The following is a 17,024-nucleotide window of genomic DNA, read 5'->3' as shown; positions in this document are numbered from 1 at the left end:
AGGATCCTTCTTTCTATGTATTCGCAATACATTACATTTGTCTATGTTAAGGGTCAGTTGCCATTCCCTACACCAAGTGCCTTTCCGCTGCAGATCTTCCTGCATTTCGCTGCAATTTTCTAATGCTGCAACTTCTCTGTATACTACAGCATCATCCGCGAAAAGCCGCATGGAACTTCCAACACTATCTACTAGGTCATTTATATATTTTGTGAAAAGCAATGGTCCCATAACAATCCCCTGTGCCACGCCAGAGGTTACTTTAAGGTCTGTAGACGTCTCTCCATTGAGAACAACATGCTATGTTCTGTTTGCTAAAAACTCTTCAATCCAGCCACACAGCTGGTCTGATATTCCGTAGGCTCTTACTTTCTTTATCAGGCGACAGTGCGGAACTGTATCGAACGCCTTCCGGAAGTCAAGGAAAATGGCATGTACCTGGGAGCCTGTATCTAATATTTTCTGGGTCTCATGAACAAATAAAGCGAGTTGGGTCTCACACGATCGTTGTTTCCGGAATCCATGTTGATTCCTACAGAGTAGATTCTGGGTTTCCAGAAATGACATGATACGCGAGCAAAAAACATGTTCTAAAATTCTACAACAGATCGATGTCAGAGATATAGGACTATAGTTTTGCCCATCTTCTCGACGACCCTGTCTTGGTGCCTTCGATTACTGCTGCAAGTCCCATGGAAGCCCAGGCGAATGTTCCCCATAATATAACACTTCTCCCACCGGTCTGCGTCCGTGGCGCGCTGCATACTGTATTTCGGGCAGTCGTTCACCTTAACGACGGCGTATCTGGTTTAATAATAAACGGGATTAATACGACCAGACGACATAACTCCACTGATCCGCGGTCCAACTTCGATGATCCTGTGCCCACTGTAACCGTAATTGACGATGTTGTTGGGGCAATATAGCAACACGTAGGGGTCATCTGCAGCGGAACAGCATGTTCAGCACGGTGTGCTCCAAAGCACGTGTGTCAGAGCCAGCACTGTACTGTGCCATCAGATCTGCCACAGATCGCCCCCCTGTCCTGCAGGCAAGCCTCCGACCCCTATGTTCTGTGACGAAGTATGGATGTCCAACTCCTTGTCGCCTACTCGTGCTTTCAGCATTCTTCAGCCACTTTCCATAGAAGCTCATGACAATATCACGCGAACAGCCGACCAGCTTCGCCGTTTCCGAGATACTCGCTCCCAGGCACTGGGCCAAAACAATACGGCTTTTGTCAAAGCCACTTAAGTCGGACGATTTCCGCATTTGCCCCACTTATCGTCGCTTGAATGATTCCCCATTCGTCTCTGCTCCACTCATATACTTTTCTTACCGCATCACGTGCCCTCAGCGCCACCAGACAGCATACAACCTCGAGGTGGGCGGTGGTGATAATGTTTTGGCTCATCAGTGTACACATTGCTTTACAAAGTAAAAGGTGAAGCACCGAGAAGACACGATCGGGTGTGAGTGTAACCTCATACACATACACACCATTGGCTGGTGTTTGAATGATTAGAGTTGAAATTTTCTGTTACGTGCAGAATGGCCACCAGAGTAGATTAGTCTGTTTAGTGGTTGTTACCGAGCCTGTCAGGCCTCCATTTGGCTGTCTAGTTGAATGTAAAAATGTGCAGGACATTCGGATGTGGCAGTGTCCCGATGTTGGAATGCATGGTTACGTGAAGGCAGGCATACTCGTCATCAACGTAATGGACTCCCTGCAATATTCTGAGACATCCAGCACCATTGCTTGGAGACTAACAGCAGCCAGACCAGGGAATACTGTCCCATGCTGAGGCAGCCAGTACCACCACAACACTAATGGCTGCTAAGTTTTTGAAAACTGCCACAAGTTGCACTTAGTATTTTTTATTTACCGCTCTCTCTCTTCACATGAAGGAGAGCAACATAAGAATACACGCTGCAAAAGGTCTAAATTGAAATAATACGGAAAACTTACATCGACGTTACGTTAGTTGGTATATTTTACCACATTTACAACATTTTAGTTTACGCTTTAGCATAACTGTTTTGTATATCTAATGAAACAACAAGTTTACTGTTACCAGACACTGTTATGATGTATATTCTTTGTACTTAGTCATGATAATGGTTCTCTTTCAGTGCACGTCGTTTTTTGCATCTAATACTTTTTAGATGACATCTTTGTTTACAAAATATGATAGTTTACATGTGATGTGTTACGACAGTGAAAGGAACCTGTAATCATTAGAGGTATTCTGTTTTAGTTGTTTTAAATGGTTCAAATGGCTCTGAGCACTATGGGACTTAACTGCTGAGGTCATCAGTCCCCTAGAACTTAGAACTACTTAAACCTAACTAACCTAAGGACATCACACACATCCATGCCCAAGGCAGGATTCGAACCTGCGACCGTAGCGGTCGCGCGGTTCCAGACTGTTGAGCCTACAACCGCTCGGCCACTCTGGCCGGGTTACTTGTTTTATTTTCACTGTTAGATACATTCAGTTTTTTTGTAAAAAAAATCAAAACCATGTTCTGAAATAGTGTTTCGTTTCTCCACTAGACAGTGCCACAAGTTCCCCCAAAATCGTAAAACACACACATATGTCATACTAACAAATGTACATCCACCTGATGGTGGAGGTTTAAACCTTCGAAACGTATCATGGAGATAAATAAAGAGTGACGGGTAAAAGTAAACTTGTTGTTTCATTCGAGTGTATATTCTGATGATCCTGTTGTTGATCTGAAGAGCGAAACCGGTAAATAAAAAATACTAAGTGCGACTTGTGGCTGTTACCAAAAACTTAGTTTCAGCAGTCGCTCCCCCTTGGGGCAATGCCTGCTTCTATTACAAATGGCTGTGTTTGGAGTGGTGCCTTGAACGAGATGCATGGACTGACATCGTGTTCAGTGATGAATCGCGGTTCTGCACTAGCCCAGATTACCACCGGCAGCGAGTAAGGCGGCAAACTGGGAAGAAGTCCCATTCTTCCAATGTTTTGGAGAGGTGTTACTCCTGGCATCGTTGTTTGGGGAGCCGTGGAATATGATTTCAGGTCACGGATAATGTTGATTCAGGGTACCGTGACGACACAACGGAACGTCACGAACATCCTGCGTCCTCGTGCGTTGCCCCTCATGCGACAGTATCGTGGCAGCATTCTTCAACAGGACAATGGTCGTCTACAAGTGGCACGTGTTTCTGTGAACAGTCTACGTGAGGCTGAGGTACTCTGATGGCCAGCAAGATCCCCAAATCTGTTCGTGATAGAACATGTGTGCGGCTAGCACGGAATCGAGGAACCGTTATTACGGTTTGGGAGCCAGCTTGCCTCAAGAGAGGATACAACGGCTTTATGACACCCATCCCAGCGCATCCATCGAGGCCAGTGGATGAGCAAAGTATTAGTGATAAGTGCGTTCATACTGCCAAGTTCTTTGTAAATGTAACCCACTGTCGTAATCGCTGGAATAACATCACGTCCCTCTCAGCCCGTTAAGTTTCATTTTGGTTCCTCCTCCCCTTGTGGGCACTTCATTCTTTTTATCAGGCAGTAGGGTTGTGGCCCATGTATCACTCACTTCTTCCTCTATGCAAGGTATCAACGTATTCTGAATTCGTAAGATGTATGAGAAACAATTTCTCTGTGGACATCTGCGTGACAACCGAAACCACAAATCGTACGAAATGCTACTCGTGTGTTTCGCACATGATATCAGAAGAGCAACTGTAGGAGGTAAATCGACGGAGTCGGTATGTCATGATTAGAACCCGGATTATATGCATTTGAATGTTTCATTTGCAGATTTGGCTCCTTTTCACCGGTTATTGCAGATCTTAACTAAAAACTAGTGACGATACACATTTGCGCTCTATGTTTACAATATTTTAAAAATTTAGTCAGGCGGTCTCTAGCTCGATCTAGTTTTGATATCTCACAGATTGACCGCGACCTAGAACTGTGTGGAGTTGCCACTGCCTAGCGAAATCATTACGGAAGAGGATCAGGAACAGGCAGACCGAGTCAATGCTCCTGAGCCCGCAGCCCCGGTTCATCCCCTCCGCTGTACGCGTCGGCAACAATTAAGCTACGCAAGCCTTTAGTCGCACATTCATTGTTTCAGTTTAGCTTTCTATTTACTTGTACACAATTGAACGTGTTTACGACGTGTAGTGTGTAACGTGTTTTGCGCCATGCCGCCCGAAAAAAAGAAACGTCGTTTCGTGGACAGCTGACCATCCTGGAAAATTTACATATGACAGAATTGTTTTATAATGTCGGGTTTTAGAGAAAAACATCTCGTGCAAAAAAAGTTTCAAATAGACTACAATGTCAAGACAACTCTTCATATCGCAAGAATGCAGAAGAAATGACCACGACAACAACTTCTGACAGCAGCAAGTTCTATTTGGGATTTGTCCAAAGGTAACCAAAAATGTCGGTTTAACATGGATCTATGTGAAGCATTCATTGCAAGCAATATTCCTCTTCGCAAATTAACAAATCCTATCCTCAAAGGCTTCCTACGCAAATATTGCCTAAGTCAAAATATACCAGATGAATCAACATTGCGTAAAAATTATATATCGACAATTTACATAAATGTTCTGGAAGAAATTCGCTAGGACAGCATTATCTGGATTTCAGTTGACGAAACTGCAGATACTTGTGGCCGTTATATTGCAAATTTAATTGTTGGTGCTTTTAAAAAAAGAGCCTTCTTCTTCCTATGTAGCGGCCTGCAAGGAACTTGAAAAAGTAAATCATTCTACGATCGCCAGACTTGTGAGTGAGGGTATTAGAAAAATATTTCCAGAATCTTCTACAGATGAAAGGGAGTTCGTGTTTATTTCAGATGCTGCTCCCTACATGATCAAAGCAGGAAAAGCCCTCCGAGTATTTTATCCCAATTCGATTCATGTGACGTGCTTTGCTCATGGAGTACATCGCCTTGCTGAAGAAGTACGTTCCACATGTGTGAATGTAAATCAACTGATTTCATCCAAGAAGAAAGTGTTTCTGAAGGCTCCTGGTCGCATCAAGACCTACAAAGAAAAACTACCAAATGTACCTTTATCTCCTGAACCAGTGGTAGCACGTTGTGGTACCTGGGTCGATGCTGTGTTGTTTTACAATGAACATTTCGAGAGGGGTAGTAAACGACTTCGATAGTGCAGAGACTTTGGCAGTTTGCCAGTGCAAGGAAGTTTTTAATGACTGCGGTATTAAAAAAGACACTGCTGTGACTAGTACTCATTTTCCCCATATACCTGCAAGTATTAAAAGCTTGAAACTCAAGGTTTGCGTTGAATACATCTATTTAGTTGTTGTATAAAGTTATTTTAGTTAACTCCTCATTGCCGGAGGCATTCCCAAGAAAACTTAAAGCAAAGTTTCAAAACATTTTAAACAATAAAGTAGGCTTTGAACTCTTGTGCAAATTGATAGTTTTATTAATGGGAACTTTTACCAAAACAATAAGTGCCAGCATAGCACCCAAATTCAAATATTGCCCAGTTACCTCAGTTGATGTAGAACGGTCCATTTCTGCTTAGAAAAATGTTTTGAGCGATCGAAGACACAATCTTACTACTGAACATTTGGAACAGGGCCTCTGCGTGCGATATACCTCGCAGTTGGTCCTGTACATATCGATTGTTTGGCTGCGACTCGCTCCCAGAAGGAACAATTCTTAAAACAAGGTATGCGTCCCCATTTTGCAACTTTTTACAAAACAATCCCAGAAAGACTCCGTTCCCAACCTCTACCAGAAAATGATATCAGCGTTCTAAATGTTCCAATTTCTCATGTGGCCGGCGCTCTTAAAAAAAAAAAAAAAAAAAAGATTCAAATGGCTCTAAGCACTATGGGACTTAACTTCTGAGGTCATCAGTCCCCTAGAACTTAGAACTACTTAAACCTACCTAACCTAAGGACATCACACACATCCATGCCCGAGGCAGGATTCGAACCTGCGACCGCAGCGGTCGCGCGGTTCCAGACTGTAGCGCCTAGAACCGCTCGGCCACTCCGGCCGGCCGGCGCTCTACCTCGTAAGTGATATGCACAGATTAGACTTTGAGATACAATGTACACAGTAACTACCATGTTTTGTTATTATTTGATCTTGCATTTTTTCGACACTTTTCATGCATTTTTAAGTAGTTTTTATGCATATTTTAAGGTTTTTATGATGCATATAATCCAGTCTCTAGTCATGACAGTCTAAACTCGCTTAATTCAAATTCGTGCCGATCCGAGGTAAACAAAAACGGTCTAACAGGGTTTGATGTCAGTCTTTGGCCTACACTGAAAACTTCTTGACAGGTAGAAAGACACACATTATCCTGAACGGAGTTTTCTACACTCATCCAGAAGTAATTCCGCGTGTGCCGCTGGGAAGCGTGATTTGGAAATTACTGAGCATGCTACGTTTTAATGATTTAGAGGAACATACGAGTTCAGACACCACACAGACGCGGTTATCTATGAAGAAGTGCTACTCAATAAAAAAATGTAACAACATGCAGTCAGATATTGAATAAATACCAGCAAGATACAAAGACGGGCAACAAGTTTTCAGTACAGATTAATGTAGTTTGCGTATTTTACGCAAGGTAAAAATGTAATAGCCTTTGATTGCAAAATTACTGAGTTACAACTATAGACAGGTTTGTTATACAAATACGTGTAACAGTAGGTGGAGTTATGAAATGGAACTAATACAAAATCATTTACAGGTAAACAAAAAACAGCTTTTGAAAAAAAGGACAGATAATAGGGCACTGCAATTTATCTACAACGGAAATTTCTTACAAAACACTTTGCCGCCTATGTTAGAACACAGTTTAAATATGTTGCATCTTTATCTGCTTGGAATAACAGTGTATGCAAGCAAATATATCACAGACAGTCACACACTTGTTTCAAACATTTGAAAAAATTTACCTAACTGACAAAATCTACGTTGAAAATTTCAGCAGTCAGTTTTCGGTGAGGTGTTCACAAACTTTCATGAGCCACCTAAGTGCCGCCCACATCGTGCCGCAGAAGATAAAATTAGAATAAAATTTTCAGGAAAAAGACGTATAAGCAGTAATTCTTTCCATACTTCTTCCGTGCAAGGAACGGGGAGAAATGCAAATACGCGGAACAATAAAAAGTACTATACGCCGCACTTTGCAAGCTGACTTTTAGCAGCCCATATTCGTCGCCATTAGCCTTCTAAATGAACGCCATTGCAACTCACAGGTCAAATGTCACCTGGCTGACATTCCGACTGTTGGCACTCACTAATACTCTGCGTTATCCATTTGCACATACTTTCTGAATTTTCCAATGCAATGCACGACTGCAAGATATTTGCAAACAGTAATCAATTATCGAACACAAGCACTAATTAGTCAAAATGTTCAAATGTGTGTGAAATCTTATGGGACTTAACTGCCAAGGTCATCAGTCCCTAAGCTTACACACTACTTAACCTAAATTATCCTAAGGACAAACACACACACCCATGCCCGAGGGAGGACTCGAACCTCCACCGGGACCAGCCGCACAGTCCATGACTGCAGCGCCTGAGACCGCTCGGCTAATCCCGAGCGGCACACTAATTAGTCCTTAATGCTTGCACCAAGTAATGTGCAATTAAATAACACTTATGTTAAATGGCGTATAACTACCGTATATGAACAAACCCAGCATGTCACTACTGCAAAAACAGATTAATAGGAAAATTTTAGACTGCATTCCTCATTCACAGTATTCTTTTAAGCAGCGTAGATATATATTCAGCTTAAGATAACTGAAAATACAAAGGAAATAATGATCACCATTAGTGCACATAGATAAACAATAAACGAAGTGCCTTATTCGTAAACAATGATATCTAGACGTATTTTGCGTAGGTCGTGTTCCAGGGCTTCTGAGTATTTTAAAAAGGAAAACATTACTAACAGGAAGACGCAGTGTGACTTTACTTTGTTCAGCGTTTAGTTTCCGTAGCATTGTCATCATCTGGTCGAGCGTAATTGAGTCATTCTGGCTACCTACGGCGAATCATTATCGTATTGAGTCTAACGGCATAACCGAACTAGGTGGCGCAGTGGTTTGCACAAAGGACTCGCATTTGAAAGGATGACGGTTCATATCCACGTCCGGCCATTCAGATTTAGATTTTCTGTTATTTCTGTAAAATGCAAATGCTGGAATGGTTCAGCCGGCCTGGGTGGCCGAGCGGTTCTAGGAGCTACAGTCTGGGAACGAGCGACCACTACGGTCGCAGGTTCGAATCCTGCCTCGGGCATGGATGTGTGTGATGTCCTTAGGTTAGGTAGGTTTAAGTAGTTCTAAGTTCTAGGGGACTGAGACCTTATAAGTTAAGTCCCATAGCGCTCAGAGCCATTTGAACCGGAATGGTTCCTTTGACACGTCGATTTCCTTCCCCATCCATGAACATTCCGAGCTCGTATTCCGTCTCTAAGGACCACGATGTCGACGGGCAGTTAAACTTTAACCTTCCTTCCTTCCAACAAAAAAATGGTTGAAATGGCTCTGAGCACTATGGGACTTAACATCTTAGGTCATCAGTCCCCTAGAACTTAGAACTACTTAAACCTAACTAACCTAAGGACATCACACACATCCATGCCCGAGGCAGGATTCGAACCTGCGACCGTAGCAGCCCCGCGGTTCCGGACTGCAGCGCTAGAACCGCACGGCCACCGCGGCCGGCTTTCCTTCCAACAGCATAAACGCCACATATACACTGCATCCATGAGCGTTGGCAGAAATTTATTCAGGAGGGCCAAATTGCCATTTATGATGTAAATGAGTACCTCAGTTTCGAGACATGTCATGCCAAAAGAGCGAAATTTTGTAGGTGATGGTTAGCCATTCACTTCTAGAAGTATATGTGAATTTCATAGTAAAAACTCTACAGGTACTCCAGATTGCAAGTGCGAAGCAAGTCCCCTTATGGACGCGTATGACAGTAGCTTATAAATGTATTTTCTTTTAAATATGTACTTCTTTATCGTCAAGTTCATGAATTTACGAGAATTTGTTATCATACGGGTACACATACTAATACTTATAATGTAGAATAATTAATGGCTCATGATGAGAATATCTATTCATAGTTAGCCATTATGACTCAATTACATTCGACCAAAATATGATAAAGCAGTCGCAACTAGCCACTAAATGATGTAGAGTCGCACTGCAACTTCCAAGCGGTCGTACTCTCCTGTTTCTATTATATGTAGAAAAAACGAGGTGTCGTAACGGATAGTTGATAAATTTGATACTAAAAGCTTAGGAAAGCAACTATAGAAGCAAAATAATCTTTACTTATTCGTATAATTTGCAGTATCGTTATTATCATATGTTCAATGGAAACTGTTAATCTCTGCTTCAAAACACGTGTCTGTACCAACATGAATACAGGTACCTCGAAGGTACAATTTATTTCTAGTAGAGAATATTCAGTGCAGAGCAACAAACCATTTTCTAATTTCATTATGGTACGTGAGCCACAAACCTGTCTCTTCCAAGACGAGCGTATTTCATGACATATCTACACGTAACGCCCTTCGGAAAGGCTGGTTGTACCTTGTCGCTGAAAAGAATCGGCTTAACCCTAGCAATATCAACACATTTTCCGTAACGCGGACTACGAAAGGGGGCGGGGGTGGGGCGGGGTGACTTAATTCCCACCACAAAAGATTTCGTTAATGGTTGTTAACAGTTATTAACAACATAATTTTTAAATAGGTACTGATGTATAAGTTGCAAAATTCTAGAGCATATTCTGAGTTCGAAGATAATAAATTGCCTAGAGGCCGAAAAGATCATGTCTACGAATCAGCACAGCTTTAGAAAGCGTCGCTCGTGCGGAAACCCAAGTTGCTCTTTTCTCACATGATATACTGCGAACTATGGATGAAGGGCAACAGGCACATTCCATATTTCTAGATTTCCGAAAACCATTCGACACGGTACCCCACAGCAGTCTGTTAATGAAGGTACATGCGTACTGAATAGGCTCTCAGATATGTGACTGGCTGGATGACTTCTTAATCAATAGAACCCAGTACGTTGTCCTCGACGGCGAGTTTTCATCGGAGACGGGGGTAACATCAGGACTGACCCAGGGTAGTGTGTTAGGACCGTTACCCATTTCTGTATACATAAATGATTTGGCGGACAGGGTGGGTGGAAATCTGCGGCTGTTCTCTGATGATGCTGTGGTGCACAAGAAGGTGTCGACACGAATGACGTAGACAAAATTTTTGGTTGGTGTGATGAATGGCATGTGGAAAATTTTGGAAATTTGTGGTAAGTTCCCATGGGACCAAACTGCTGAGGTCATTGGCCCCTAGGCTAACACACTACTTAATCATACACACACACACACACACACATGCCCGAGGGAGGACAAGAACCTCCGACGGGGGGGGGGGGGGGGGGGGGGAGAGGAGCCGTGCGAACCGTAGCAAGGCACCTTAGACCGCGCGGCAATAGCATGCGGCTCTTAATGTAGAAAAATCTAAGTTAATGCGGATAAGTAGGAAAAACAAACCCGTAGAGTTCGGATACAGCATTACTACTAATGTCCTGTCTGATAACGTTGCGAAGCGATATGAACTAGGTCGACTTCGGCTTATTGGGAGAATTTTAGGTAATTGTAGTTGACCAGTAAAGGGTACCGCATATAGGACGCTACTGCGACCTATTCTTGAGTACTGCTGGAGTGTTTGGGATCCTTATCGGGTCGGATTGAAAGAAGACATCGAACCAAGCCAGATGCAAGCTGTTAGATTTGTTACCAGTGGGTTCGATAAGCACGAAAGTGTTTCGGTTATGCTCCGGGACCTGAAGTGGAAGAATCCCTGGAGGGAAGAAGACATTCAATTCGAAGAACGCTACCTAGAAAGTTTAACCAATCGGCATTTGAAGCTGGCTGCAGAACGATCCTATTACCGCCAACGTACATTTTGCGCAGGTACCATGAAGTTAAGATACGAAAAATTACGGCTCATACGGAGGCATATGGGCATTCGTTATCCCTCGCGCCACGCGGGGTAGCCGCTCGGTTTGAGGCACTTTGTCACTGTTCGCGCGGCTCTCCCCCCCCCCCCCCCCCGCCCCGTCGGAGGTTCGAGTCCTCCCTCAGGCAGAGGTGTCTGTGTTGTCCTTAGCGTAAGTTAGTTTAAGTCAGGTTAAGTAGTATGTAAGCCTAGGGACCGATGACCTCAGCAGTTTGGTCGACTTACCACAAATTTCCAAAATTTTTTCCCTCGCTCCATCTGCGAGTCAACAGGAATGGAAATGACTAGTTGTGGAACAAGGTACCCTCTGCCACGCATCGTACGGTGGCTTGCGGAGTATGTATGTAGATGTAAGTAGTGTCCAGTACCTGAGAATATCTTGGCAATACCGACGCGTTTCCCGTAATGTACGCCAAGGGAAAGGATACGACATAAACACCACAAAAAATTTAAAAAATACAATTTTCGTTAACTGTCGTTGACACTCTTTTTAAAGATACATAGCTGTGTAAGAGGCGTCCTGAACCCGAAATTATGAATATGACATTTGTTGTGAAAAGTCACATTCACTACCAAGACTTGAATTTTTTGGTTAAAAGTTACAGGAAATTTAAAACATTTACGGAATCTGGCATAAGAACACATCAAAAATAAGAACTTTTTTCAATGACTAGATTACATAAATTTTTAAACAGTGGGCACAAAGTACCCTCCTCCTCCCTACCCTCTGGTATTGCGAGGGTTGCATGGTGGCATACACCATCCATTCCCCATAAAATACTGGTATTATATCCTGGCCGCGACCGTCGACTAGTGCTGGTCTCTATTGTAAACGCCAGCGTTGGTTTTGCAGTTTCCAAGAAAGGAGGCTGTTCTGCAGGCTGCAGGTAATGGTCCCTGATAAATGGCTACTGGTCTCTACCAACCATCCTGCTTTCAAAGACGAGTAATTTTCATAGGATAGACGGTATCTGCTTACACCTTTTGGAATAGAGACAGCTGAGAAGGTTGTCAGTATGCAGCCCCGTACGGCAAGTACTATCAATGTTAGTAGGAAACGGCCAATTTAAGTGCCTTCATACCGTCGTGGAGGCTGATTATTTCTTGGGGCAGTTTGGTAGCTCACGAAATCGGAAGCCAGCCGGCTGTCCTCTTGAGGGTCGGACGTGAGTCGTAGGGCTCTGTAGAGTGGAGCTGAGATGTTAAAAGTGTAGTATGTATGAAGTTAGGAATTGACGAATCTGAGGGATCAATATGACTGTTTTCGGGACTTTTTGAGAAAGGAGATGAGCTAATGACCGAGAATTTGGTATGTGGAACTGCTCTGAGCACTATGGGACTTAACTTCCCCTAGAACTTAGAACTACTTAAACGGAACTAACCTAAGGACATCCTGCCCGAGGCAGGATTCGAACCTGCGACCGTAGCGGTCGCGCGTTTCCGGACTGTAGCGCCTAGAACCGCTCGGCCACTTCGGCCGGCGGTACGTGGACGGAGGTTTCATATTGTGATGAGCTAGCTGGAGATAGTGATCGATAATAATGAGATGGACTTAGTGAGATCTTATAGAAGGCAATAAATTCCAGTTGTTCCGGTGGAAAATTGTGGTGCTTTAGTGTGTGTCTTTCTGCCTTTTAACTTTAGATTGTTATCCAATTTTGTTTACGAAGGAGGTAGTATAAACCAATTGGAGACTGTATAGTGACGGTTGCGGTGCTCCTTATCCCACCCAGTTGTTGGAGCTGAGAGTCTTTTAAAAGTACGAGGGACATTCAGTTAGTAATCATACACTTTTGTTTGGCCAATTTCTGTTGTAAAACTACGTAATTTCTTATGGTACATCGATGAATATTTCCGCTTCAGCTCCTGTAGCTTCATGAAGTCCGTAGCCTTCTAAATGGCGTCTGTAGCTGTGACTCCAACAATGTTGTGACGTGCTGACACTCTCATTCGAGGTGATCGACGGTTCATAATCAAACACCTCTTGCTCAATTCAGCGAAGAACCATCTGTGCGGAAATACTTGAACGTTACAAAGCTGATCGTGACCATTTTTTGTCGAACATCGTCACGGGCGAGAAACATGGGGATCATCAATCCGAATCGGAAACAAAATGGCAATCCATGGAGTGGCGCCACGGCAACTCTCCTCCGAAGAAAAAGTTTAAAGCCATACCCTTAGCCAGTAAAGTCATGGCGCGGTCTTCTGAAAGTGTTCCTCTGTTTTATACCCTTCCTCGTGGTGCAACGATCGACTTGGAAATGTATTGTGCTACCCTCCGGAAACTGAAGAAACGACTTCAGCGTTTTGGTTCAAATGGCTCTGAGCGCTATGGGACTCACCATCTGAGGTCATCAGTCCCCTAGAACTTAGAACTAATGAAACCTAAATAACCTAAGGACGTCACACACATCCATGCCCGAGGCAGGATTCGAACCTGCAACCGTAGCAGTCGCGCGGTACCGGACGGAAGCGCCTAGAACCGCTCGGCCACCGTGGCCGGCTTCAGCGTTTTCTTCGCTAAAAAAAATGCAAACGAACTTTTGCTTCTCCATGACAACGCGAGGCCTGACAAGTGTGCGCACCCGAAAGGAGCTCACAAAAACTTCAAGTGACTGTTCTTCCTCATCCATCCTACAGCCCTGATCTCGCACTTTGCGACTTCCATCTGTTTGGCCCAGGGAAGGATGCACTCCTTCGAGAGCAGTACGTGGATGATTCTGAGGTTAGTGATGCAGCAAAAGAATGATGAATAATTATGGTGTACTGGAGTTTGGATAAAACCAACCTCCTTTCAGAAAAAAAGGGTTGCATTATTTAATGAACGCCCTCGTAGTTCGATGGATACGGAACATTGATTAGTGGCATAGAAGAAGCGATTATTGTAACACCGTCTGGCGGTTCAGTGCCAGGTTGGTAACTTTCATTTAGTAAACGTATGCGTAGTAGTGGATAGAAATAATCCGGGTTCATCAACACACGTTCTGAAGGTAGTCTACGGAGCTATACGTAGCGTGACTTGTCTGGCGCACGACACGGCGCTAAATGTGCCGCGAGTGAAACTACGCCGGACGCTACGGAAGCTCCGAGGCGACCGACGACAAGGGATGTTTCATGTAGAACATTTGGTGTCGATGAATTCGTCACGAAAAATACATATTTATTGTCTCAACACCACATAAACGCTATTGCAACAATCTATTCTGAATATCTAACCCGTGCTAACTTCGTCCTATATACGATCCAGAGGTTGCCCGAATTACGAGGGTAATCATAAATTTTCAAGTAGCACCTCAAAATATAAATTTATGTAATTATTTTATTGTGTGTTTGTAGGTGCATGCCTGCAGATCTGGTACCCTTTGACATACATCACATTGTCACAGTATGGTAAAACTTTATGAGTGGGCTGAGCCATTCCTTTACACACTAGTGGCGTGCTGAGGTACTACGGCGCGGGAATGTCGATGTGTACTAGGTCTCCAACAGAAGTCAACATCCAAACAAGGATTCACCACAAAAAAATAATGTATACATAATGTACTGGACCTAAAGGTGTCGGCGTTCTGCCGAAACACGGTATTGAAAACTACACTCTAAGAAAAAAAGAAGAAAACGACACACCACAAAGAGATTATCCGAATATGACGAAATGTAAACCCAGGATACACTATGTGATCAAAAGTATCCGGACACCTCAAAAAACATACGTTTTTCATATTAGGTGTATTGTGCTGTCCCCTACTACCAGGTACTGTATATCAGCGACCTCAATAGTCATTAGACATCGTGAGAGACCAGAATGGGGAGTTACGCGGAACTCACGGACTTCGAACGTGGTCAGGTGATTGGGTGTCACTTGTGTCATACGTCTGTACGCGAGAACATCCCTAGGTCCACTGTTTCCGATGTGATAGTAAAGTGGAAAAGTGAAGGGACACGTACAGCACAAAATCGTACAGGCCGACCTCGTCTATTGACTGACAGAGACCGCCGACAGTTGAAGAGCGTCGTAATGTGTGATAGGTAGACATCTATCCAGGTCATCACACATGAATCCCAGACTGCATCAGGATCCACTGAAAGTACTATGACATTTAGGCGGTAGGTGAGAAAACTTGGCTTTCATGGTCGAGCGGCTGCTCAGAAGCCACACATCACGCCGTTAAATACCAAGCGACGCCTCGCTTGGTGTAAGGAGCGTAAACATTGGACGATTGAACAGTGAAAAACGTTGTGTGGAGTAGCAAATCACGGTACACAATGTGGCGTCGCGATGTGTGGGTTTGGCAAATACCCAGTGAACGTCATCTGCCAGCGTGTGTAGTGTCAACAGTGAAATTTGGAGGCGGTGGCGTTATGGTGTGGTCGTGTTTTTCATGGAGGGGGCTGTCACCCCTTGTTGTTTTGAGTGGCACTATCACAGCACAGGCCCACATTGATGTTATATGCATCTTCTTGCTTCCCCCCAGTGAAGAGCAATTCGGGGATGGCGATTGCATCTTTCAACACGGTCGAACACCTGTTCATAATGCACGGCCTGTGGCGGAGTGGTTACGCGACAATAACATCCCTGTAATGGACTGGCCTGACCTGAATCCTGTGGAACACCGTTGGGATATTCTGGAACGCCTACTTCGTGCCAGGCCTCACCGACCGACATCGATACCTCTACTCAGTGCAGCACTCCGTGAAGGATGGGCTGCCATTCACCAAGAAACCTTCCAGCACCTGATTGAACGTATGCCTGCGAGAGTGTAAGTTGTCATCAAGGCTAAGGGTGGGCCAACACCATACTGCATGCCAGCATTACCAATGGAGGTTGCCACGAACTTGTAAGTCATTTTCAGATTGGTATCCGGATACTTTTTATCACATAGTGTAGCTTGCCATAAAGGGTAAGAAAACGGGCGTAACATATCGTCGACGTACCGCTATGCTGTAAGGGTGCCGCAGATGACGACCGAAGAGGTTCTGCTCGAAAACAAATGGCACCCCAGACCGTCACTCCCGATTTCCGCACCGTATGCCGGGCGGCAGTCAGACCGGTATCCCACTGCTGTCTGGGGCGTCCCCAGAGACGTCTTCAACTTAGAGTCTCATTGACTTGAGCCGGCCGCGGTGGCCGTGCGGTTCTAGGTGCTTCAGTCCGGAACCGCGTGACTGCTACGGTCGCAGGTTCGAATCCTGCTTCGGGCATGGATGTGTGTGGTGTCCTTAGGTTAGTTAGGTTTAAGTAGTTCTAAGTTCTAGGGGACTGATGACCTCAGATGTTGAGTCCCATAGTGCTCAGAGCCATTTGAACAATTTTGAACATGAGTAGAATTGTCTTCAGTGGTGTGTCCCGCTTCGAACCGAGCCCTGATGACTAGCGTAGGTGTGTCTGGGACGCCTTGGACACCCAGGACGCCCCGTTTTGTCGACTTTCGTCGCAAACAATCCTAGGCCTACATTTCAGCTAAATTATGCCCTTCCGCGCAAAGCGAAAGTTTGTACTGCTTGCGAAAACCTATCTTGGCCAGCAAAGTCGCCGGATCTATTCCCAATTGAGAAGGTTTGGAGCATCCAACCGTCCAACCATCTCGGGATTTTGATAGTCTAACGGTACACTTGGACAGAATTTGGCACGATACCCTCAGGAGCACATCCAACAACTCTGTCAATTACTGTCAACCCGAGTAACTGTTTGCTTAAGGGCCAGAGATGAACCAGCGCGTATGGACTGGCTGAGTTTGTAGAGGTCTTTCTCTTGAATAAATCATCCAATTTATCTGAAGTTGTAATCATTTGTTTGTCTGTTCATGTACATCACATCTACCGATTTCCGTCCCGTTCCTATAATTCCATCGTGCTTAAAAAAAAAAAGGAAACAAACGCTAGGCGTAAATTGAGACGCTCGTAGCGCGTGTGGCGGGGCGCAATGCAGCACGCACTTCCGTAACTTCACACGTGCTGTACTCGTCTCAATTTGCGC

Source organism: Schistocerca serialis, chromosome 3, assembly GCF_023864345.2.
Source record: "Schistocerca serialis cubense isolate TAMUIC-IGC-003099 chromosome 3, iqSchSeri2.2, whole genome shotgun sequence".
Classification (NCBI taxonomy): Eukaryota; Metazoa; Arthropoda; class Insecta; order Orthoptera; family Acrididae; genus Schistocerca; species Schistocerca serialis.
The sequence above is the reverse complement of the archived record's forward strand: the minus strand, read 5'-3'. Positions refer to the sequence as shown.